The 25,663-nt window shown below is 38.8% G+C and overlaps 1 protein-coding gene across 2 annotated transcripts in view; it reads right to left on the bottom strand.

The window, feature by feature from the left end:
* Elovl7 (ELOVL fatty acid elongase 7) overlaps positions 1 to 24,920 on the bottom strand; it is a 69,238-nt gene extending 44,318 nt beyond the window's left edge. For both annotated transcript variants that reach the window (XM_076856121.2, XM_076856122.2), the window contains exon 1: positions 24,832 to 24,920. The gene's annotated coding sequence lies outside the window, so the exon portion shown is untranslated. The remainder of the gene's footprint in view (positions 1 to 24,831) is intronic.
* Between the last annotated feature and the right edge of the window lie 743 nt (positions 24,921 to 25,663).

Raw genomic sequence — 25,663 nt, 5'->3', positions numbered from 1 at the left:
CAGATGACAGGTCTCCCCCTCAGCCTCAACAGCCACCTTGGAATATTGCTCAAAAATGGAAGAGGTGGTAACAGATTCCGTGAGGAGATTTGCAGGGAGCTTTCCTAAAGAAGGAAAGGGAGCTGACCTCGTGTATCACAGGCGGTGCCACTAGGCACCTCTCCCAAAATCAACTGCTGCCCCTATTTCCTGAGGCAAGGGAGTAGAGTTGGTGCCCAAGTTTTCCAAGAGAATAACAACAGCACTCAGTTAATGAAAGCCCTGGGTTGGGCACTGTGCTAGATGCTCCATTCACATTATTACACTCAATCCTCAGAGCAACCAGATAAAACACATATCATTATCTTCATTTTACAGATAAAGAAACTGCAGCTCAGAGAAGTGAGGTAACTTGCTCCAGATCACACAGCTATTCATTAATGAGCAGGTGTTGAAAGTTCAACAGAACTTGAGTTCACGTTCCTCCACCACAGCATGCAGCTTCCCATTGCGGAGGGTGACATGAATAACAAGAAGGGAAACAGGCTTGGCCAATCAATCAACACTTATTAATACCATGGTAGGCCCTGTGATGGAGATTCTAAAGTGAGCCAGACAACCACTACAGACCAGGGCGGCTAAAATTAAAGAGACAGATGAAAACAAGCATTGACAAGGACACAGAAAAGTTGGAATATTCACACATGTCTGGTAGGATTTAAAAACGATCATATCCAGTGTGGAAAACAGTTTGGTAGTTCCTCACAGGATCAAACAGAATTACCACATAACCCAGCAATTCTCCTAGATATATTCAAGAAAACTGAAAACACAAGTCCACACAAAAACTTGTATGTGAATGTTCATAGCAGCATTATTCACAAAAGTCAAAAAGTGGAAACAACCCAAATACCCACAAATAATGAGCCAATAAATATGTGATATCCATAGAGTGAAATATTAGTCATCAATAAAAAGAATGAAGTATGGATTCATGAGATAACATGGACAGACTTTGAAATATTATGCTTAGTAAAAAGTGAGTCATGAAAGACCACATATACTTATACAAAATGTTAAGAACAGGCAAATCCAGAGAGACAGAAAGAAGACTGGAGGTCGCCGAGGCGTGGAGGGCTGGGGGTGGGAGTGGAGTGAGAAGACTGCTAGTGGGTATTGAATTTCTTCTTGAGAAGATAAAAATCTTCTAAAATTGATTGAGGTGATGTTTGTACAACTCCTGGAACTTACTAAAGCTTACTGAACTGTACGCTTTAAATGGGTTAATTGTTAGTTGTACATGAATTGTATCTCAATTACAGCTGTTTTTAAAAAGTGAACTAGACAGAGTGTTTGCTTTCTTGGAGCTCACAGCCAAGTAAACAGAATACACAGAGCATGCTCTACAATAACCGTAAGTTCAGGATGCTTTAGCAACAAAATGGGGCCGAAAGGGGTAGAAGCCAAGAAAGTCTTCTCAGGTCTGAGCAGACACCTCAGAGGATAAGGAAGCACTAGGATGACAACCTAGCCATACCCCAGTGAACTTGGCAAATAAAAGAGGTTAATATAATCTAGCTGAGCAGCCTCTGATTATTTAATGATAATCAGACGAACCTTTAAGCCTGAAATGGCTTGTGATTCACATTTCTACTAATAGTGCTAGTCTACCATGTAGAAAGTCACAGGAAAAAATAAAAGCGGACTCAGGGGGCTAGGTTGAGGCTCAGTGGCAGAACGCTTGCCTAGTATGTGTGAGGCACTGGGTTCAATTCTCAGCACCATACATAAATAAGTGAATAAAATAAAGGTCTATCAACAACTAAAGACATATTTTTTTGAAAAAAAAAAAAAGCAGACTAGGGAATGGAAATTTCAGGTTCCCAAGCAGACGAATCTCTGAATTCAAGGACAAGACCTAGAAGTCAATCACCATGTTCACAGACTGAAAGTTAACACAGAGTTAAAGGTCTTTATGCGACAGGTCTATACATCCTATGAACTGGGAATGAAAGCAAGCCAACCTCCTCATAATGATGAGGTGCTACCCTTCATATAAACAATAAATAATTTAAAAGTTATGGGGCTGGGAATGGAATTCAGTGTTATAGCACTTGCCTAGCATGCATAAAGCCCTGGGTTTGATCCCCAGCCCTGCAAAAAAAAAAAAAAAAGTAATGCATTAAAAAATAATTATGTGGTACATAGGCTTTAGTAGGTTCTGACAGTCCTGTGGGAATTAGGGAAGGTGATATAAAACTGAATATGAACTGTAAAACAGAGGTTTCCTCAAAGTCTTCAAAACATAGCTGGTAAGATACTCACCAGGGTTTATCAGCACCGCCTTAGAAGGTATTGTGAGTGAAGTTTTTTTTTTTGTTGTTTTTGTTTTTTTTTTTTTTTTTTTTTTTTAAGAGAATCATCTCAAGAGAAGAACAGGTCAAACACTCTGCTTTAATTTTATCAAGCAACCTTCTCATCTAGACCTGAATCTCCCGAAAAGAATGACCCACCTTCACATTTGCTTGATCATGGCTTTGTTTACACATATGACGATTTTGAATGAATGACTTGGAATTCAAGTTTATGGATCAGTTTCTTGAGTGTGACTGGTCTTACACTAACTCACCAGATCCTAAGAATATACTCCTTCCCAGGAAACGTACTAAACAACTTATGTCTTTAAGTATCCAAACTGTCCAGTTTAAGGGCTGTCCACACAGACCCCATACAAGATATATTCTCTAAGAGAAGCAAGCAAAATCTTCTGGAAGATCTTATTCTGCTAAGGGCAATTCTGACTAGTAAGCATAAAATGCAGAACTGGGGCTGGGGATGTGGCTCGAGTGGTAGCGCGCTCGCCTGGCATGCGTGTGGCCCGGGTTCGATTCTCAGCACCACATACAAACAAAGATGTTGTGTCCGCCGATAACTAAAAAATAAATATTGAAAAATTCTCTCTCTCTCTCTCTCTCTTCTCAAAAAAAAAAAAATACAAAACTGAAGGCTCTCTCCTCCTCCCCCACATTTATAAATCCTAAAATTCCCATCCCATGAAAAACATCACATAGATTACACTATAGTAATAGGAAACTATGAGTTTGTGAATTGATAGACTCAAATACAAAGCACCTACGGAATTTTAAGTGGTGGCCTCTAAAGATAGGCCAGGAAGCTGATGTAATTCAGCTGATGAACTGAATCCAAGACTAGTGTTACATTATACAATAATCAACCTACATGACTTCCACTAACAAATATGATTTTTGATTAGACTAATGAATTTCTAGCATGTTTTTCCTCTAACCCACATGAAAATACTTGTCATTCTTTAAATGCTTTTGTTCCCTCACTTCTATAGGGAAAAATAAAATTATGGAAAATACTAACAAGATAAAAATCATATCTAAAATCAAACAGCTGGGAAAGAATTTAAGAACGATCTAAATCTACCCCTTAAAATCAGATAACTAAATAAGCAGATGAGTAGTTTTTTTTTTTTTTTTGCATTATTCAGATTGGCGTCTGAAAAACACTATAGAAGTCAACTTTTGTCTTTGCTTAGCCCTTTCTTTGATAAGAACTTAAAATAGACATTATGTTGTAAATCTCAAATCTAGACAGTAAGGCTTATTTTAAAATTAAATTAAATGAAAATAGTGTCATCCTTTAGGTTTGCTAAAGTAGAGATGGAACAGGGGAGTTATGAAATAGACCAAAAGTTATGGTAGTTATTATCTCAGTTCAATGGAGTGAAAAGACATCTTGGGCAGATCTGAGGCATGTCCTGGAATGATAAGGGATAAAAACAAGTTACAAGACCAGAACCCGAGTCTGAACTCTGCCAACTTGCTCTAGGATCTAAGATCTGAGAAACCTTCATTTTTCTGAGTCTCAATTTTCTAACTACAAATGGGGATAATATACATTCTTCATGAGAATTAATTGCATGATTAATCTTAAGCAGTATATAGTCCAAAGGCTTACCTTAATAAAATGGGATCAATAAGCTAAGCTAACTTCTGGAGGGCAAGTAATGTTTATTCACTTGTATCCCAACACAACCTGTAATACCACAAAGTCAATTCTAGAAAAATATGCCAAATTACACCATATCATAACAGGATTTTGAAATGAGGCTAACGTTGGCCATTTGCACATGAGTCTCTTGGAAAAAGAAACATTAGCAATGACATGGCATGTTCTATCTCAACTGTGATAGTTTAAATTTTTAAGAAACTAACCAGCATGTATAGGAATTTAGTATGTGATTTATACATGTGCACTTAAAATGGCTGAGGAAAATATGGATTATTTAATAAGTAATGTTAGGACAATAAGCAACCAATTGAAAAAAAGTAAGTTGGAATCCATTATCTCATACAAAGTAAATTTCAGGTGGATCAATAATTTAAAAGTATAAAACGAAATTATGAAAGTACCTGGTGTTTGGAGAAAACTGAGTGAAGGGTACAGGATCTCTCTGTATTAACATTGTAACTGCCTGTGAATCTATATTTACTTCAAAATAAAAAGTTAAAATAGTTGGTGAAACATTAGATAATTCTTTCATAATATTGGAATGAGGAAGGCCTTTCCAACCATAACACAAAACATAGAAGGCATAAATGTAAAAATTAACTAAATATAACCATCTAATATTAAATGTGTATATGAAAAAGCTTAAGTAAAGCACTGGGGATGTAGCTCAGTGGTAGAGCATTTGCCTAGTATGTGTGAGGGCCTGGGTTTGATCATCAGTGCTGAGAAAAAACGAACTTAAGAAAGTCAAAAGATTACCAAACTGAGGGCTGGGGTTGTGGCTCAGTGGTAGAGTGCTTGCCTAGCATGAGGGAGGCACTGGGCTCAATCTCAGTACCACATAAAAATAAATAAAATAAAGGTATTAAATCTATGTACAATTAAAAACTAAAATAAAAAGATTGTCAAACTGAAAGAAAACCATATTTCTTTAATATTCTCAAAACTACTTTTTCTAATATATAAAGACTAACAAATCAAAAAGAAAAACCCCAACTCAATAGAAAAAGGGACAAAAGATAATGAATAGTTTGTAGAAAAATAGATACCAATGACTCTAAACAATATTGCACACAAAAGGATGCCCAATATTATTTATTAATATGATACGTGCAAATTTAAATTGAAATACCATTTTAACATATCAGATTGGCCAACTGCATCAAGTTTGATGATATACCTTGTTGGCCGAGTTGAGGGAAAGCCACTCTCACAAACTGCTGGTGGGAATGTAGATGGTACAAGCTCTGTGGGAAGGATTTGGCAGTGTCTACTACAGTACAGACATTCTATATGTATATTTATACTTGTGTGAAGTATATGCACAAGATACTTTTTACTATGACAGTATTTTAATAGCACAGGAAGTAAAAACTATCCAAATGTCCACCAATATGAGACTTGTAAATACACTGGTATATTCATACCATGGAATGACATGCCATAAAAAGGAGTGGAGTTATAAAAAGGAATGGAGTTATAAACAGGAATAGAGTAGCAAAGCATCTATTTTGCTATGGAATATTCTCTAAATATATATAATTAATGCCAGATACAAGACAACTACTTCCTTGTATGTGCACAGAATAGCTGTGGAAAGCATAGTAAGCAATTGATAAATTGTTTACTTATTTGAATAAAGTTAAAAATTAAGACAATAATATTTATTTATTAATGATCTCCAAATACACACAGAAGGAAGTGAGCTAGGCAGTAATTACCAAAATTACACATCTTTACTGAGCACTTGGGTCAGAGCTTAAAGCTACAGTATACCAAAAAGATTATTCCCTAAGCAGAGAAGAAAAAAATCACCAACACAAGCCAAACTCATCAATAGACAGCATGGATTTAAGAAAATTTGATGTAGACCTCAATACATTGAAAATAAGCTGACAGAAATGAGATGTTATTCATTCTTAGAGCACATTTTCTTCCTCATTTCTCAATCTTGCATAGACTTAAAATTGGTACTCAAATGTTCATGAATGAATGAATGACTAGTTGAATGGATGGTTTAGAGGGATAGATACACAAAGGGGATGGCTAACTGTACTGATGATCACAAGAAAGAGGGGAAGCTGAAGGGTTTGTGACATTTTTCTGCTCCCATTTCTTTCTGACACGAGGTAAACCTTATCTCTTTGTATTTCCCTGCACAAATGAGAGACGCTAGAATGTATATGTGTTTAAGAACCATTGTCATAATCCCTGCATGACTGGGTACATAATTACTATTGTGGTAGACAAAATAATGCCCACTGTAACTATGTCCATGACCAAATTCCTTGAGGCTGTGACTGTTACATAGCAAAATAAACTCTATTGATGTATTTAAGGTTATGGACCTTAAAACAGAGATTATACTGGTGGACACTGTGCAATCACGAGTCCTTAGAAGCAGAGAATTGTCTTTGGCTGGAAAAAGGAGATAGTTTTAAAGCATGAGGATTCAATGCATCATATTAGGGGCTCACTTTCAAAGTCCCGAAGAACTAAGGACAGAAAGGAAAACAAGAACCCTAGCAATGTAACCACCAGGAGCTTAATTCTGCTCACGACCTAAGTGAGTTTGGAAATGGTTTCCTCCCAGAACCTCCTAGTAAAAGCCCAATCAGCCAATACCTTGATTTTGGCCTTTTGAAACAGTAGAGAAACCAGCCATTCCAACCTGGACTTCTAACCGGGTTCATAGTTAATAAGTCTGTGTTGTTTTAATTCACTAAGTTTGTGGTGCAAGAGAAAATTAGCACACTATCTTTCTGTTTAGTTTAAAAACAATTTGTTGAGCCTATTGCACATGCTAGGCCTGTGAAAAGTGTTTGGGTGGAAAAACAGGCACACATTCTCAAGAAGCTCATAAGCATGGTAGTGAACATCTCTCATACCAGCTACTTGTGAGGCTGAGGCAGGGGGATTGCAAGTTCAAGCCCAGACTAGGCAAATTATACCCTTATCAAAATAAAAAATAAAAAGGGGTAAGGATGTAGTTTGGTGGTAACAGCACCCGTGGGTTCAATCCCTAGGAATACACATATACATGCATGCACGCACGTACACATACACATAGCATACACACACACACACACACACACACACACACACACAGAAGTAAAAGAAGGAAGAGGAGAAGTTCACAAGCACATAAATCCATTGAACAAGTAAGTGTATGATAGAGATTAGCACAAGTACTACAGGATTTCAGAGAGGAGGCCCCTAAATGGTGTGACATCTTCAGACTCTGACTTCTCACATCTCCTAACCCTTCCTCTTCTATTATGATCTCTCCCAACTAACTGAACCACTAACCCTATCACAAGTCACAAATCCCTAAGCTCCACTGACCCTCAAGACCATATGGTTTATGCCACCCTAATAGAATTTCTCTTAAAAGTGCCTTTTTTCTTCCTTCGTCCTTACTTCCTTACCCAACCACTGATTACTACTTCCTGACCCTTATCATCACTCACCTGGTACGGTAATGACCTCTCAACTAACTTTCCAGTCTTCCATTTTTCCACAATGCCACCAGGGCCATCTTTCCAAGGACCAAGGTGACCATGCTATGCTCTTCCTCAAAATTTTTTGAAAACCGCCTACAGTAAAAAGTCTAACTCCTCAATTACCGTTAGCATCCTTTTAAGCTCTTTCAGGGCAAAAACCATCCCTGGGTATCTTCTAGTCTCAGTACCTTGGAAGAATCTGAAATGCATCTCATTCTCAAAGTATTAGCCAAGTAAATGACCTCAACCCCGTCTGACTCTATGGCCTCATCTCTTGCCTTTTTGCAGTCCCCCTCCACTCTGTTCCCACTGTCATCTGTCTTTGTGGTTCCAGCAGACTCCACTTTCCCTCTCTATCTATACTTCATTTTTCCTCATGACCAAAAAGCCTTGTCCACCTGCCTGGTAATCATATCTTACTTTCTAAGATTCTGCCCTCCTCTAACAGACTTTTGGTTTCCCTTTCAGCTGAGCCATTCAGGCAACCTGTTCATTCTCTTCTGAGCAGAAGGTTCACTTATTCATCCATGACAGAGCAAACACAATCAATCCACCAATCACGGACAGATTGAGAAACACAACTCTAATAATCTCAGGTGGGGCTTACATCTTAGCCTTTTGGGAATGTTGTTTGCTGCCTGGGCCAACACAGGTATTCAATAAATAGCACTGAGAAAATTAATAAAAATGTGAATATTAAGAAGTCTTTGTGGAATCAATGAGATATGAACTACTTCTTGGTAAATGGTAGGAAGTGGGTGCTTTGGGGCAAAGTCACTGGAGATACAAATGAGCAGTGTGAAAAGATGTTGCATAAGCAATGTGAAGCTTTTCAAAGGTGAAATGCTATGCAGAAGCTCAGTTTGTAAAGGAACTCAACCAGACATTTCACCAGAGTCCTACCACACTGTCACTCCCAAGTTGGCATTATTCTGCAAGCCTTAACTGTAGGCAAATCAGCTATGTGAAGGATGAATATGACATGGGGTGGGGAGCCTAAGAGCAGGGAGATCAACTAGAATTTTATTGTATGCATATACAATTTAAAAAGCCTTTCCCTTTTCTAATGGGAAAGACTGAGGCTTCAACAAGTGTACAAATAGTTTGGTGACATGTAGTGGTGGTAGACACAAAGTGGAGAAACCTCTATGAGGCAATGCAAAGAGCTTGGTGATTGATTAGGTAAGAATAGCAGAGCAAGACTGAAGTTTCTGGTTTGGTCTGAGTGACTATGTGCATGGTGGTGCCACCAGATGAGATAAGGAATACAGGAAGACGAAGAGGTTTAAGGAGAAGGTGATTAGTAAATCCTGTTGTGACAAACCTATGGGACATTCAGGTGGAGATGCCCCAAGAGACACTGGAGGAACAGCAAGGCTGAAGATACAGCTTTTAGAAACTTTCACATCCAGATGGTGATAAAAACCACATTAATGGATGACTGAGAAAAACAGTGGTCTAAGGACAGAACCTTGAAGAATCCTACAATGTAAGGGGTGGGCTGAGGGAAGAATCTCACAAAGATGAAAAAGAGAGTCAAAAAGATACAAAAAACGGAATATGTATGGAATCATAATAACAGAAGTGGGAAAATTTTGAAGCAATGAAGACAAATGCATCAGAAGGCCCAGTGTGACAGGGATGAATGGTCTCCACTGAACTAATCCAACCAGGAAGCCCCTGGCTTTCAGAAGGGAAAACTAAGGCTTAGTGATGAGGTAGAAGTCAAAATAAAAAGGCAAATGAGTAACAGAAGGCCCTAACAGGCCTATTGCAAGACTCCTAGTTATGAAGGCCAGAAGTGAGGAAGGATGCTCAAAATTATCTTTATCATTGTCAAGGTGGCAACACTGCAACTGTTTTTATGGTGAAGGAAAGACAATACAGAGAAACAAGGAAGAACAACCAATGGAAGTCAGGAGAATATGGGAGAGGATGGAAAGCAAGGTGACCTCTTTCTCCACTGGAGCAGGGATGACCCCTCCTCCTCCAAGAAGTTAAAAGAGAAAAAAGGGTGTGATAGATTAGTTAAGGGAGTAGGATTTCTTCCCCAAGTCTGAACTGTGGCCCTTCCTGCAAGCTTTAGCAGCACTCACCTGTGGTGTAATTACCTAATTGACCTGACTGTGGGCGGCCAGGAGGGCATTGAGCTCACTGCAAGAGCCAGGAGGGCATGGACTGTATTTGTTCTGTGCACCATTCTATGCCTAATGTGTAGCACAAAGTCTGGCACAATCTGGGCCTAAATTAAATGCATAGATAATTAGTTGGAGACAAAAAAATTAAAGGGGATTCACCAAAAAAAGCTTCCATTTTTCTAGCCAAGAAGAAGGTGAGATCAATTGCTGAGGTTATAAACTGGAGTTAGATAGGTGATTTTTAGAGAGTAGTGAAAGAAAAGATAGCTTCTGAGAGAAACAGAAAATAAAAATTCTTCAAAGACAACTTTCAAATAATGGTTCTCAATCCTGGTTGCATATTAGAGTCAGTGAAGATCATGAAGAAATACTGAAGATTTAGTCCTATCCTCATAATTTCAGATCTAATTGGCCTGGGCAGTGGGATTTTTTTTTTTTTTTTTTTAAGTGCCTAGAGGATTCTATTGTGCAGCCAAGGTTGAGAGTCACTGGATGAGCTAATTAAATAATGTTGGTCAAGGTTTATGAAGACTAGAAACCGTGAATTAATCAATTCACCTCTTTACCCAGTTTTCCACAAATAGTTCCGCTTCTGGGTATACATGCAAAGGATGACTGTAGGATTAATTTGGAGTCATAGTTTTGCCAGATAGGCATGGAAGTGAGACTAATAAAGATAAAAAGTTCAAGGGAAAGCAAAGATCACTGAGAAAGTGGAGAGGGGCGGGGTATAAAAGCTGAAGCCAGAGGCTGTGGCTTAAAGATGGGACATCAGGGCTCATTATACATTCTTGGCACACTTTCAGGTGATAAGGCCTAGAGATAGGCCACCAAAGCAGGTGGGTACAGTGCCACAGAGGTTGTGAAAGTCAGATCATATAAGACTTATTTAAGGAACTTTATTTAAGGATGCTCACAAAGTGGCGTCTTAAAGGATTCTGAAGTCTCCCAGAGCACTAGCAGGCATGGGGATGGAGAGATGTCCACAACACATGTGGGCAGGAAGCAGAGAATGACAGAGGGTTAAGAACGGCAGAGGGAGCAAAGCCCAAGAGTGAGAGTTTTATTCAAGAAAGCAGAGTTTTATTTCATCTTTTCCATGGAAGTGAAAAGGAAGAGTTGGATCTGAATATGGCAATGGACATAGGGGATTCTGGCCAGTTTGCTCAGACATGTAATTCCTTTGAGGATCGGAGAGACCTCCTTCTCTCACCCTGACATCAAATCTATCAGCAAATCCTGACAACTTCACTCAAAAATCCCATCATTTTTTATCTTGCCAGAAACAACAACTTAGGAACATACATTTCCCTCCACAATTTATCTGCATAAGATGTAGTTTAGTTTAACCTTCCTCAGTATAGGCCTCTCCAACCATGACCCCTTCAGACAAAAGCTCAACATCAACAAAGAGAAACTGCAGTTAACATAAGATTAAAATAATGATTGCCCTTTAAAAGTGATCATGGCAAATATTTGCAAATGTCTTTCTAGGTAAACACAGAAAGACATTCTCTTTTAGATGATTTTACAGAAGATACTCATATGCTATGGATTTTCTCCCAGGGTTATTGTGGGGCGTGCAAATGGGCAAGCAAGAAATATGAAATATTTATGAAATATTTATTCTGCTTTATACACTATTGCAAGTCTCAGTGATATGGTATTTGAAATATCTCAGCAATTTCTAGACCTTTAAAGGCTACATCATAAAAGAATTGCCCAGAAGTGGCCACTGTGGTTAAGTCTCAAATTCTACACGAGCATGTAATTTGATCACTCGAGCTGCAATGATTCACAAGTAATAGAATCAAAGGGATGTCTAGAATCTCAACCAAAACACTCCTCTGACCAATTTTCGTTGAGACCTATTGTAACCCACAATCCTCCCATGTTCCCAGCTCCAAAAGTTGGCTCCTGACTTTCAATCATATCCATCCTCCACCATCCCATTCCATTCCATGCACAGGCACACCCCTTTCTAGGTTCTGTGCTATCCCAAGGGGGCAACTTCCCCCATTTACACCCCTAGTTTCCTTCCACTAACAGTGTGACAAGCTAGCAATCTGAATCACCCAGCTCAAAGCACCTCTGACCAAGTTCTTGCTCTTTTCGGAACTATCCAGCCTTCTGTAATGGAGTCTTGAACCAAACTGGAATTCCTGATCATAGGTTACATTAACTTGACTCCTTTTACCCCTTACCTATGCTCTTCAGATTCCTGATAAACAGGTCTTCCAGCTGAGTAAAGTTTCTTGCTGTTCCCTGAATTCTCCTTGTTATACCCTATATGAATTGTAATAGGAATAAATTATTCAGAGACTTTGAGGATTTTGCATTTTTCCTTTAAAATTTAACACTACCTTTAAGATAAAAAAAAATTATATTGTTGAAACCCTAAGAACAAATAGACTAGCTCTGCTTTATTAATTTAAGAAAACATATGCCTAATATTATTTCATTTTCACTCTATTTCAGGAGAGGTATTTGTAGCTTTAGAAAAAAATGTGTTAAATATATCATAGTATGGGACCTTAAGAGAATGTAAAAACTACTGACTTTTATGTACCCAGTTCACACTTCTTTTCTGTACCAATCCCCAAAATATAAAAGGTTTTTAAAAAGTAATGCAGAAGTAGGTTGATGCTGCATTTTAAATATAAACATTGAGAATAAAGAAATACCAAAGTTAATAAAATATAAACTGACACATTACCTAATAACACATTCATATTTATCTAAGTAAATTTATCTAAGTAAATTTCTCCTACTGTTTCTCTTTTCTCTGTGATTATTCATCCTATAAATTTTTAAAGTAGACTGCATATCATCTCATTAGCCAATAATTTTACACTATTGCCCTTTTATTCATAACCTGAACAATGTTTATTCTTTAAATGTTCATGTTGATTTAATATTGACAAAATTTGGGGATTATTTTAACTTCTTAGGTGTGAGGATGACATTGTATTTTTTTAAGTCCTTATCTTTTAGAGCTGCACTGAAATAATTACAGATAAAGCAAGATTAGCCATGATCTGGGTGGTAGATACATCCAATTCATTATACCATTGTAATTTCCCAAATGCTTAGACATTTCCAACATTTTAAAATGTTTAAAAAAAAAAAAAACAACATAAAGTCTCCATGCTGAAAATACTTTGTTATAAAGGATTTTTGTTTTGTTTTTCTAGGAAAAAAATCCAAAACATACTAGGAGATGGTTCTTAAACTTCATCTAAATTATTTCTCAATTTTAATTCTCAAGAAAAACTTGAGAGGCCAGTGAGCGTGGTGACAATTCCAATAATTCCAGATGCATCAGGGAGGGGGAGCTAAGGTGGGGAGGATCACTTGAGCACCCATAAGTTTGAGACTAGTCAGGGTACCCATAGTAAGACACAAGAGCACTGGGGATACAGCTTAGTCAGTAGAGTCTTGCCTTGCATGCATGAGGCCTTGGGTTTAATCCCCAGCAAAGAAAGAAAGAAAGAAAGAGAGAGAGAGAGAGAGAGAAAGAAAGAAAGAAAGGAAAAATTCAACAGCCTTTTCAAAAATGCCTACACAACACTACACAGCAATTTTCCAATATGTATGGAACTATTAATTCTAGTTGGTAGGATTGTGGGCAACATGCTCTCTCTTATAAATTTTTAGATTTTTTTTGTTATATTTTCTATATCTTAAAAATTATCATCTATTATAGCCAGAAAATAATCAGTACCTGGAAGTATGATTTTTTTTCATGTCAAGCATGAAAAAACCTCTATCTATAAATTCTTCTATTTCTATGAACTATGAAAAAATATTAATGAAAACATGAACACAAAAGCCCAGATGTCCACAAAAACTACCTGTGGGGTAGCAGCAGGATATAAAGGGTGAGTTTCAACTGTCACTGGGGAAAGGCAGGCTGGGGAAGATGATTTCTGGAGTGGTGGAAAGGCTGGTAAGATTCTAGTCTCATTTTGGCAAGGCAGCTCTATTGACTCATACTACTGAGTGCTCATAATGGGTTCTCTAAGAGCAGATGGTCCAGAGGAATCAGGCGTTTCTGGGAATGTGATACATGATATCTTACACTATATTCATCTGATGCATGATTTAGGAAGGGTTCATGCCCAGCTACTGATATATAGCTATATATAGCTATATTTCTTATGGATAGGTAGGGAGAGAGAGAGGAAAGTAAAAGTTTCTCTCCATCCTTACATGGGAGGAAACAATAAATGTGTGTTGACTCTTTGCCCTGAACATCATTCTTTCCTCCTCCTCACTACATCACTTTATTTTGAGCAAAACTAGTTGCCTATTCTTTGTGAGGGCCAGCCAAGAGGGTTTTAAAGTCCTTGCTCACAAGCACAGCTCAAGGCTATAGGCACTGGGTATCAGGAACTGTAAAGTCCTTAGGGGAAGGGACCATGTCTCTGTTTGCTTATTCAACAAATATTTGAAGCCTACTATGTGCCAAGCACCCTTCTTGACCCTAGGGATATAGCAAGATCCCTGTTATTGTGGGGTTTATATTTTTATAGGAAGACACACAAGTAAGCAAAGATAAACACACAAATAAGAGAACTAGTAGAAAAAATTATGAAGAAAATGTAACATGACAGAGATGTGAAGGGGCAACCAAGGAAGAGGACTAACAGCAGAGGCTGGTCAGAAAGGAGGAGGACACTGAAGAAGATGGGAGGGCTTGTGGTCTCCAGGGAGACAACAGCAAAGGCCAAGTCTCCAAGGTGGGAACAAACAGTGCATCAGAGGAACAGAAAAAAGAGCATAAGAAGAGTGACAGGATGGTTCTGAGAGATGGGCATGCAGTGTCTTCTGACCTCAGTTGAGTAGTCGAGGTTTTATTCTAGTGCAAAAAGCTTTTTTTTTTTTTTAGAATCACTAGTTTTCAAATTTTAAAATTATACTAACAGACACATAACTTTGAGTTTACAATTATCAATCATTTTTAAGGGTACAGTTCAGTGGTAGAAATATAATCATATTTTTGTGTGACCATCACTACCATCCATCTCTGGAACTCTTTGCTTGCAAAACTGAAACTCTTATCAGAGGCTTTTAAGCACAATAGTCACATGATCTGACTTATGTTTTTAAAAATTAACTTGGTTGCTTGGTAGATAATTGATTATAGGAAGTCAGTGGGATTAGGAGCTTATTGAAGTAGATGAATTCAGGAAATATTTTGCAGACATAGCTGACATGATGGCTGCTAATTTGGTTGTGGGCATGAAATATAGAGATGATTTTTGGATTTTTATATCTACAGTGTTTTGAACAATAGCCAGTAAATACTGATTTAACACTTAAAAAACAGAAACCTTTCTTCCTTAGAAAACTGAACAACAGAAAACAAAGCTACCATGCATACTACAGGAGACACTTTTTTCAAGTTGTTTGTGCTAACTGTGCCCTTAACATGGATAAAGTCTACACAATTGATTCATGTCATCATTATCTGCCCAATTTCAACATTAACATTAAAGCTTATTATTTTATGTGTTCATAGTAAGTTCAATTTTATTAATCAGTTTACATATATTATTTCATGCCTTTCTTAAGTCAATGGCATTTAAACCTTGAGACTATAGTACCATGGGATACCATCTCAGAGATTACATGAATAGACAAATTTGATATTTAGAGAATTTATGGATCTTCTCAAGTCCATCTACAAATCAACTTTATGTTAAAGAGGCTCTGCTCTATATAGTGCTAGAGTTGTTCTTATGCATCATTAGGAGAACCTAGACCTTTTTAACATAGTGTTAGGGATTTTGTTGTAATTCTTTCCAAAATTTACCTTCATTATCATCTTAAGTCAGTGGTCAAAAAACAATTTTGTGCTGGGGCTCAGTGATGTAGCACTTGCCCATCATTCATGAGGTCCTAGGTTTGATCTCCAGCATCAAAAACTAAACAAAACAACATTAATATTCATTTGAAGAATATCTTTATACCTTGACAAAACTGTTATTGAAAATGTTATTCAAAAAGCAATTCAAGATCCCTTTTATAAAAGCATATTGATAAATTTCTTTTACATAGATATCAAGGGAAAAGAAACAAGCAAAAACCAAACCATTAGAGCTGTGGGGAACTTTTCAATATGAGCTCCCAGCTAACAGTTAAAATGTGGTGCTCCATCTATCACAACTGCATGACTTAGGTTCCCCCCGCCCTTCTATGATTGGATTTTAATATTATTTATTGTGAGCATTCAAGTCTTTTTGGAAAAAAAAATGGAATGTAAATTACAGATGATCATATACAAACTTTATAGTCTTCTACTTCATAAGCACATAAACCTTCCAACATTTTTTTTCTAAAGATAAGAAAATAGACTTTAAGGCCACATGTAATAAATACTAGGATGTATTATAGTCAGAATACCTGTCTGACTGGTCTGCCCACTGCCACTCAGATGACAATGTAAAAAAAAATAATTTAAATTCCATGGAGCCTCAGATTTTGGTCTCTAAAACTGAGTTGAGAGCACACATCGTACAGGGTTGCTATAAGGATGGAGTAGTGACACTCACTTGCCTGTTGTGAAGGAGATAGCTAGCAACCCACCCTTTTTTTTTTTTTTTTTTTAAAGAGAGAGTGAGAGAGGAGAGAGAGAGAGAGAATTTTTTAATATTTATTTTTTAGTTATCGGCAGACACAACATCTTTGTTTGTATGTGGTGCTGAGAATCGAACCCGGGCCGAACGCATGCCAGGCGAGCGCGCTACCACTTGAGCCACATCCCCAGCCCAGCAACCCACCCTTGATCTGTCCACTGATGAAATGCTAAAGACCAAAGGTTGGGGTTGACAAATGTTTTTAGGAAGTGAACAGCAAAGCAAGGATCATGAATTATCTACTGACCTTATCCCTACCCAGCACAAATGATACTCCATGAGATACTTGGGCAGTCATCAAAAGGGGATGAACTCAGAACTAAGGACAAACATGAGAAAAATAAAAGAGGAGTGTTAAATGAGGAGAAAGGCCATGGCTTGGGCTGGACAGCTTAATCCTTTTTGCTAAAATAACACGTTTTTTTTCCTCTATAACCCTTTCAGTCTTGGTTCAGGATTAAGTCTGATAACATGTGAGCCTCAGGGCGAGACACATCACACACTGCATTGCCTTAGCTTCCTTTCCTACCAGGGAAGCAGAATCTTTGCCTGCCCACATTCTACAGTAAAGTCTACAGGAGTAGTAAATGCTGCTGCTTGTAGACAAGGATACCATGGAATAATTTAGTGTAAATTCATAGGTATAAAGTCGTATTCAGAATTAAGGCTAACAAGGAGAAAAAGATCCCATGTTAGAAAAGCACCTCAGATCCAGCTGGGACCCAGGGTGCCAACAAGACCTGTGGCCTTGGCCAAATGACTTGACCTTATTGAGCCGCCATGTCCTCACTTGTAAAAGAAGTTGGCCTAAATGACCTCTAAGGTCCTTTGCAGCTCAAAACACTTTAGGATTTCTTTTAAAAATTGTATATATGCTCATGTCCTAGCAAAGGCTTTACTTCTTATTACTTCTTAGCCTCTTGAATGGGATAATTCTGAGACATGCCCTAGTAGGGCTGAACCCCAGGCTTCCTTGTTTATAAAAAGGGAATAATATCCTCCTTCCTAGAGGGCTTTTGTGAAAACTAAAAGAGATAAGGAACATGTACAATTTAGCATAATGTCTGATATATTGCCAGTGCTGAGTATATAGTATTATAATCAAATGTACTTATTTTCTCGTAAATTTAATCTTTGTTCATTAACTTATTAATGCTTTATAAAAGAATGACTATACTTTCATAATTATTATTAGAAAGTTGAATTAGTGCTGCCCTGCCCAATTCAACTTGTCAGCTTAACAGCACTATGAAATTTATCAAGTTTAATAGACTCTGGCTAATGCTATAGTACATATTTTGCTTCCAATTTTTATGTAAGCTATTTAAGGCAGGTAGGAACCAGCTACAAGTTCTACATATTGGTTTATATTATTAAAATGAATTTAAATGTTATATAGATTCCAAAAACCCAATTTAAAATAAGAATTAAGAGTTTATTGTGGACCATGATCATAGTGCGCTAAACAAAGAAAAACTATGTTTACTTAGGTGAATTATATCCTCAGTGGCAAAGTTTAGCTTTGTCTTTATTGCTGTAGGTACACAGACTGATTCCAGAAGCAAAGGTTCTGGCTACTTACTATATTAAACCATAAACAACTACAGTCAGACTAATAGCAGACTGGTTCTGTTGGTTGTCTACAAAAAAAAAAGTTCATAGTGAAAAATATTTACATGCCATAAACATTTTTTTACCTTAAAATATACAAATATGCATTAATTCCCCAGTTTTCCAAAGTAGTTCTAAGTATGTTCAAGGAAGAGCTTGTTGTCAATATTTTTCTGGTATAAATCACACCAATACTTTATTTTTTATGATTTCCAGTGTTAATTTTCTAAGTGGACCAAAACATAATAACAAAAACAAAACAAAAATCAGACTTGTAAGGCAAGTTCAGGATATTATCTTTCAAGTTTTTATAATATTCTTTCTGACCTTATACAGATTTCTCAACTACTTTTTTGTGACTCATGTTTATGGCAACTTTTCAAAAAATTCAACTTGCCCTTCACAGAAACAATAATACTCTTTCCTCTTGCACTTAACTTTCATAACTTTATACAACTTATCTAAATTATCACAATAACAAGCACAACTGGCACCAACAGGTTTGCAATAATCACCTAGCTGGGGCAGAGTGAAGGCTACTAGAAGCCAGTGTTAATAATGCCTGGGTACCACCCACTCTGCTTTATGAGAAAATGAATAGTATAGTATCATCAGCTCAATTGGATATAGGACTGTGTTATTATTAGGACAAACCACATGCAAATTGCCAACATCAAACTATTTTTTTACCTATAGAACTAGCAATTAAACATGTACTACTTTGGTGGGGAGTATTAGAGATTGAACCCAGAGGCTCTTTATTACTGAGCCATATCCCAGCCCTTTATGCTTAGGGCTTTGCTAAGTTGCTTTGGCTGGCTTCAAACTTTTGTATGTAGGCATGCACCTCCATGCCCGGCCACATGTACTACATTTATTGTTAAATATTTTATTAAACATTTAATGTTATATTTCATTTTTTTCTTGGAACAAGAAATAGGGGTTCACACAACTTGATTTTTAAAATTCCATTCCACATTTGCTCAGGAGCTCACTCTGAATAATCAGTACTTGGCCTTTGAATTCCTAAGAAAGTCATTTCTACTTTCCTTCTTTCAAGTTAAACTCACACCTGTTAGAAGATGAAAGATGAAGGTATCCTCATGTGCCTTTATTTAATTGTTAAGCAGCAGAGGGATAAAGTGTGAGGTCAACACTTGTTTTTTAGGTTTTTTTCCTAGATATTAATCTTTTTGGTCCACTGGGCCCAGCAACAGTCTGCCTAAAGAAGGCACCATAAAGACAGGTAAGACATGGGGCTGAAAAGCTCCTGGACAGACTTAAAATAAGTCACCCTTAAGTAGCAGGCACCCTTTATTTTTGTTCTGTGTTTATTATGTCATTTAACTCTAACAAACAAATCATAAATGCACTTAGAATAAACCACAGAAACTTGTAACAGAAAGGAAGTAGAACTGGGGACTATACTTAGGTTAAGGATTATTAGACAGATTTTCTAGATTTTACATTACTACCACTGATCCTAAAAAGTCTAAGTCAGGTTTATTTTTATGATTGCTCTTATTTCCTTACAAAACTATCATACAATATTACAGCTCTAGCACCTCCTATGTGCACTCTTATATCAACCCACAGAGTTAATATCCAGAGAGCCCAAACCTCATAATTAGACCTGGACTAAAGTTCTGGCTGTGTGCTTCTCCCAGTGTAGCCCAAGCACCCTTTCTAATTTTTCCTCCTTTCCGTCCCCAGATGGATGAGGAGGACTGTGGTGCCAACCTTGCTGACTTCAGACTGTTCATGAGAGAATGCAGGTAAAGCGCTTCACTGCAACTGTTACTGGTGCCTTAAAAAAATGCCAAAAATTTCCTCCTTCTAATAGTCAATAAGAGATTCAAAATTAAAATGTAGACTTAAGCATCCTATACACATAAATGACAGTTTATTTTCTATTCCAAAATTCACATGCTTAAACATGATATCTAAATGAACAATGAAGGTTGCTGTGCTTTCCAGATCAGATAGAGAAATGAGATAGAGCCTGTACTGAAAGAAGTTTCACAAAGATAAAGGGGCAAACACCAGATGTGTAAAAATACACATCTTAAATGGTCCCTTCCTTTATAAGTCTCCAATGCTTCCCCGACAGACTTAAAGATAAAATCCAAAATCTTTAGTAGGTCAAACAAGGTTCTCAGTACACCTGGCCGTGCATGCCTAGGCAACTCCATCTCCAACCCTCTTCCTTAGTCACTTTCTGATTCTCTGATCATGCCTGTATTCTCTGCCTGGATTTATTTCCTGTTCCTCACCTCATTTCTTAGCTACCCAACTCCCCACTCTTCCTCCTTGAAGCTCAGGGAAGCTACCTGTTCTGCCTGCCTCTGTTCTGCCTCCCCAGTGCCCTGTCTGTGTATACCACAATACAGTCTATTACTCTATCCTGTAATTGTTTGCCTCCCTCTAATTCACAGACCTGCCAGCCTCTGTACTTGACACAAAGCTGACGCTCAAATATTTGAGTGTGCAACTTCTGAAACTCTTAAATTTTGTCTTGTATTACAAATGATCAGAAACTGTGCTACCGAGTGTTTATAGCCTGAGTGGCTACTTCTCCAGAATGACTCATTTAGTCTTAAGCTGGAAAACTTGTAAATTATATAAAAATTAATTCATTTGAATAATAGTCAAGAAATATGTAAGATGCTATGCCTACTTCTATCATTTACAGAAATAATTTACTTGCCAACGTAAAAATATATGCTTTAAATATATCTAAATCTGTTAAAGAGAGTAATGGAAAATTTTATGTTTTTTTTAAAAAGACCAGTCTTATAAACTGCCCAATTTACATGAGCTTTCAACTTTTCCACAACTTTTGAATGGTCAAAAATGAATAAATCACATGGCTGGGGTTGCGGCTCAGTGTGCGGGGTGCTGGGTTCGATCCTCAGAACCACATAAAAATAAATAAATAAAATGAAGGTATTGTATCCAACTACAGTCAAAATAAATATATTTTTTTAAAATGAGTGAATCACAGAAACATATATTTCTCTCTAAAAATGTATTTTTATCGCATGTTTTTACATACTATATGATTTGTATTAGTAAAATTCCAAGTAATTTCTCAGTTTTAAATTCTATCACATTTACAATGGTTCTAAAATTATTTGGTCAATTATCAGCCTTCCCTAGCCTAAAACTGATGTTTGCCCAAGAGGCAAATCACGGAAAATAAACAATTAAGTCAGGAAAAGTTCTACATTCTCAACTTAACCAGAAATTATTAAGGATAGGGACTTGCTTTAATGCACATTCCACTGCATTCCACAAGCTATCATATTACAGCTTGAATTGTGTCCCCCCAAAAAAAATTATGATGAAGTCCTCAGAATGTGACAATATTAATTGGAAATAGAGTCTTCGCAGATGCAATTAGTTAAGATGAGGTCAGACTGGAATTGGATGAACCCTGAATCCACTATAATCAGTGTAATTACAAGAAGATGGCTATATGAAAACACAGAGCCATGTGAACACAGAGGCAGGGATTAATGGCCTCTACAAACCAAGGACTGCTGTTGTACCAGAAGCTTGAGAAAGGCATGGAACAGATTCTCCTGCAGAGCTCCTGGAAGGAATCAACAATGAGGACATTCTGAATTTAGCCTTAGAGCCTCCAGAACTGTAAGACAATAAATTTCTGTTGTTTCAAGCCACCCATTTTTGTGGTTCTTTGTTACAGCAGCCCTAGGAAACCAACACACAAAAAAAGTACTATTCATATTGAACTGAATTATTTCCTAGAGAGGAAAGGTAGGTACAATGTATCCAACCTACTTTTTATAATTACTTTAAAAAATCTGACAATGTATATTAAGAACCATAAAATATGCCACACTGTTGACAAAGCAAGTCCACTTCTGGAACACTACTTTAAAGAAGCAACCCTCAATTAACAAAATGATATATCTTCAAAGATAAGAATTACCATAATTTAGGTTGTTTATAATTTCTTGCTAATCTACCTGTCCAACAATGGAGCATTGGTTAAGTAAAGAAAATTATAATTACTGGAATATAATGCAATAATAAGAGTCAAAAATTATGTAAGATGAAGATGAAAATGTTGTCTATGTGTCACATGAAAACACAGAATACCTAAATTGTATATGGAATATAATGTAGAAAAACATTGATAGGAAAAAGAGAGACAGACAAAAGCAAAAAGGAATACTATTCCTGGTGGTAGAATTATGCTCAGCAGGTTGGAAGTCTCTTCTTGTCTCCCCAGTCTCACCATTTTCGCACCACTGTGTAGTCTTTTTATCCCCACCTCAAACTTCCCCTCAAATAGCCAATTCTTTCTTGGCAATGCTTCTTGAGCTTAGTTCAGGCCTATATCATCTAACACAGGCTTTGTGAAAAGATTCCTATTTGACCTGACTGCAGCTTCACCCAACTATAATATCTTCTTCCACAAAAGGGCATTTTACTGCTATCAAGTTAACTTGCTCATTTGTGTTTTATGCACTTTTATGCTTGTGCTATATTCTTTAATAAAAAGTATTTTATTAAAAAATACTGTGGTTTCATATTTAGTTTTATATTTTGTTTTTTTAAGAAAAGCTTCCTGGTTCCATGCTATTTGGTCCTACTTCATGGCACCTCTAATTATAATATTTAGTTAGGATAATTGGGTGCCAGCTGTAGCAATGCTGGTCACATAGGTGTCTTTCCCCTTCCTTTACTCTGTCTGAAATCTCCCCCCATGTCTACCAATGCTAGCTCCTTATCATCCTATAAAACCAGGCTTAATTTCTACCATCATTATCTCCAACTATGCTACATGAATTCATATTGTATCAGATCTTACAAATATTTATCAAGTAACTACAAATGTAAGATCTGAAGATGTAGTGTCCTTAGTTGTTTATGACCTTCTTGTGAAAAGGGAACACCTACCAAAGAAGATGACCATAGTAGAAACTGGTATATAGTAAGTGATAAACGAGTATTCGGGATGGGTAAGAGGGAATCTGTGAGGAAAGGATGAAATGGGGATGGAGGTTGAGACTGCTGAAAGCTAGAAGTGACCGTATAAAGCTGAATAAATGTAATTTCATGATTAGGAGGTGACATGAAACAGGACTGCTCAGTTTTGCACTTAGGTGACTAGGATAGTGGTGGGGCTGACATAAATCATCCTCTAGAGAAGCTCTGGGGAGAAGCAGGGCAAGTCCAAATACACATCAAGAGTTACTGCACTAAAATGGAAGAAGACACACCAGAGCACACGAATCCTGTGAATAAGTAGAGGTGACAGAAAGTGAAGTTTCATGAAATTTATATTTTAAGAAAAGAGGGCTAGGAATGTAGTTCTGTGAAATAGTGCACACTTAGTAAGCTCCAGGCCCTGGATTCAAGTCTCAGGAGAGAGAGAGAGAGACAGAGAGACAGAGAGAGACAGAGAGGAAGAGAGAGAGAGAGAGAGACAGAGAGAGACAGAGAGAGAGAACGAACTAGAGTGAGTGGGCCTAAGCCAATGCAAAGGCATACAAGAAGGAAAAAAAGCCGGAGTCACTACTGCTCTTATAGGTGTAGACTCTTTGCCCCTCAATTTCCTCATTAACAAAATGAGAACAACATCATATAATTTACAGGACAGTTGAAGATAACAGCATTAACGCTCCTACTTAGATCAGTGCAGGGCACACAAGCACTTGGTAAATGTCTGCTATGGAGTGGGGGTGGATTTTATTTAGTCCTCGGTGACCTTGGGGAGAACAATTTCTGTAGGAGCAGAAGCTACAAATTAAGGGAATTAATAAGCAAGTGTGCGGTAAGGCGGAAGCACCCACAGTATCGATGACTCCTTTAGAGCAATTAAGCAATAAAGGGGAGGGGTGTGATAAAGGGTAACCTGAAAGCGCAGGGTTAAGTGAAAATGCTTTCCGATGGGCATTCTCACCCAGAAGGGAAACAACAGTAGCGAGGAACTCAGATCGCTAAAACTATTCCTCAGTTGGTGTGGGATCTGTTTGCCCAACCATATTGGGAGCTAGATAGGGACAGAACCCCGATCTTTCCTGTTTCGCATTCCCCAGAGAGGTCCAAAAGGCGCTCTCTCCGCATCCGGTAAGTTTGAATCAGCGCTGACTGGTTAATGAGAGGGAAAGACCCATCTCCCAACCCACGACACCTCCAATGATAAAAAGACGGGCTTTCTTCTTCCATCTCCCGAACGACCTGTTCCACAGCTCTGTACTCATCCTCCCTCCCTGGCCAGCAGCAGCCACTGGGACAGGATGCTGCTCCGGGAGCCAAAGAAACAGCGCCCCTTTCCAAGAGCAGCGCCCAGAGTTCATTCCGGCCGCGAGAACACAAAAGCGCCCAAGAGGGGAAGGAAGCAGAAAGAAATGGGCGCGGGGATTTTTCGGGGATGGCTGATGAGGCCAGATCCCCAAACCGGAAAAGTGACCTCGGCCGCCAAGGTCGAGAAGATCCTCGTCTCTCCCAGTCCCACCCTCGAGCACCTCGGTCCCTCCCTCCCGGCACAGCAGGGCTTAGCAGCGTGGGACCCACCGTCCCAGCTCCGCTCCGCCGCGCGCTCCCTGACCGCGACCTTCCCTTTGGGATGCTGGACGACAGGGGACTACCCAGAAAGGCTCAGGTGAGCGCGGCGGCGCCACGCTCTGGCCAAGGTCCTTCGGCCTCCGCAAGCGCAGGCTGTAAGGAAAGAACTTCGGAAGAGCCTCCCCAAGCCCAAAGAGGGCCTGGCCGGGCGCCCCGAGCGCCCCGAACCCGGCTCCCACTCCCCGTGCGCTGTGCCTAAGTTCCTCCATCGGCTGCTCCCAGCACCTTTCCCCACGGCTCCTTCCTTCTCCCGAAGCTATTCTTCGCGCCCCAGAAAAGTTTAGCCCCGGCCCTCTGCTCCCACAACCCCGCACTCACCGCCCCGGGAGCGAGGGAGACGGCGGGCGGCGGCTAGAGCGCGGAGCTCCTCACAGCGGCCCCTGCTGCCCGGGCCGCCGACTAGGCTATAAGAGGGAGGAGGCCTCCGGGTGTCACCTGCCCGTGCTCCCACCCCGCCGCGTCACGCGGCGCAGCGCCGCCCCTCACCCGCCCTCCGGTTGCCGCCGCCACCGCCACCGCCACCAGGTGCGGGCGGAGGGGCGGGAGGAGGAGCCGGTCGGCTCTCCTGGGAGCCGCCGCCGAGGCACGCGGCGCCAGACTCCCCAGTTCCCCGCGCGCCGGATGCGCAGAGCCAGGCCCGACCGGGAACTCTTGACTGCTCTGGGATATCAGTTCTGGTCTTTGTACTGATTCCATTTCTTCCTGAGCACAAATGCCATCACCTAGGGTCATCCCAAGGCTGAACATAAATGGTGTGAAAACTGTCGTCATGCATGACTTGTCTGGGAATGTGTTGTAGGAAAATCTGAAATGAGGAAAAATTTGCCGGAGGGAGAGTCTGGAGGCAGAGGAAGAATGGGGGGCTCTAGTTGAAATTCGGAATATTGGTTCACATCTAAAATGGAAGCCAGACCAAGGATCCACCTCTACCCCCGCCTCCAAAAAAAAAAAAAAAACAGACCTGATTTGGGCCAGCTTCATCCCCTGCTTATTATTAAGAAACTAGTGAATTTCTGCAAATATTTGAGGGTAGAGAGGGGTATTAGAGCAATGAAGAGCAGATTGTATATAGTAGCTTTTTTTTTTTTTTTTTTTTTTTTTTTTTTTTTTTAGTAATAGCAACTGCTTCCAAAAACAGTCTCACATACTC

Source organism: Callospermophilus lateralis, chromosome 5 (assembly GCF_048772815.1).
Source record: "Callospermophilus lateralis isolate mCalLat2 chromosome 5, mCalLat2.hap1, whole genome shotgun sequence".
Lineage (NCBI taxonomy): Eukaryota > Metazoa > Chordata > Mammalia > Rodentia > Sciuridae > Callospermophilus > Callospermophilus lateralis.
This window is presented reverse-complemented; position numbering and strand designations above follow the sequence as displayed.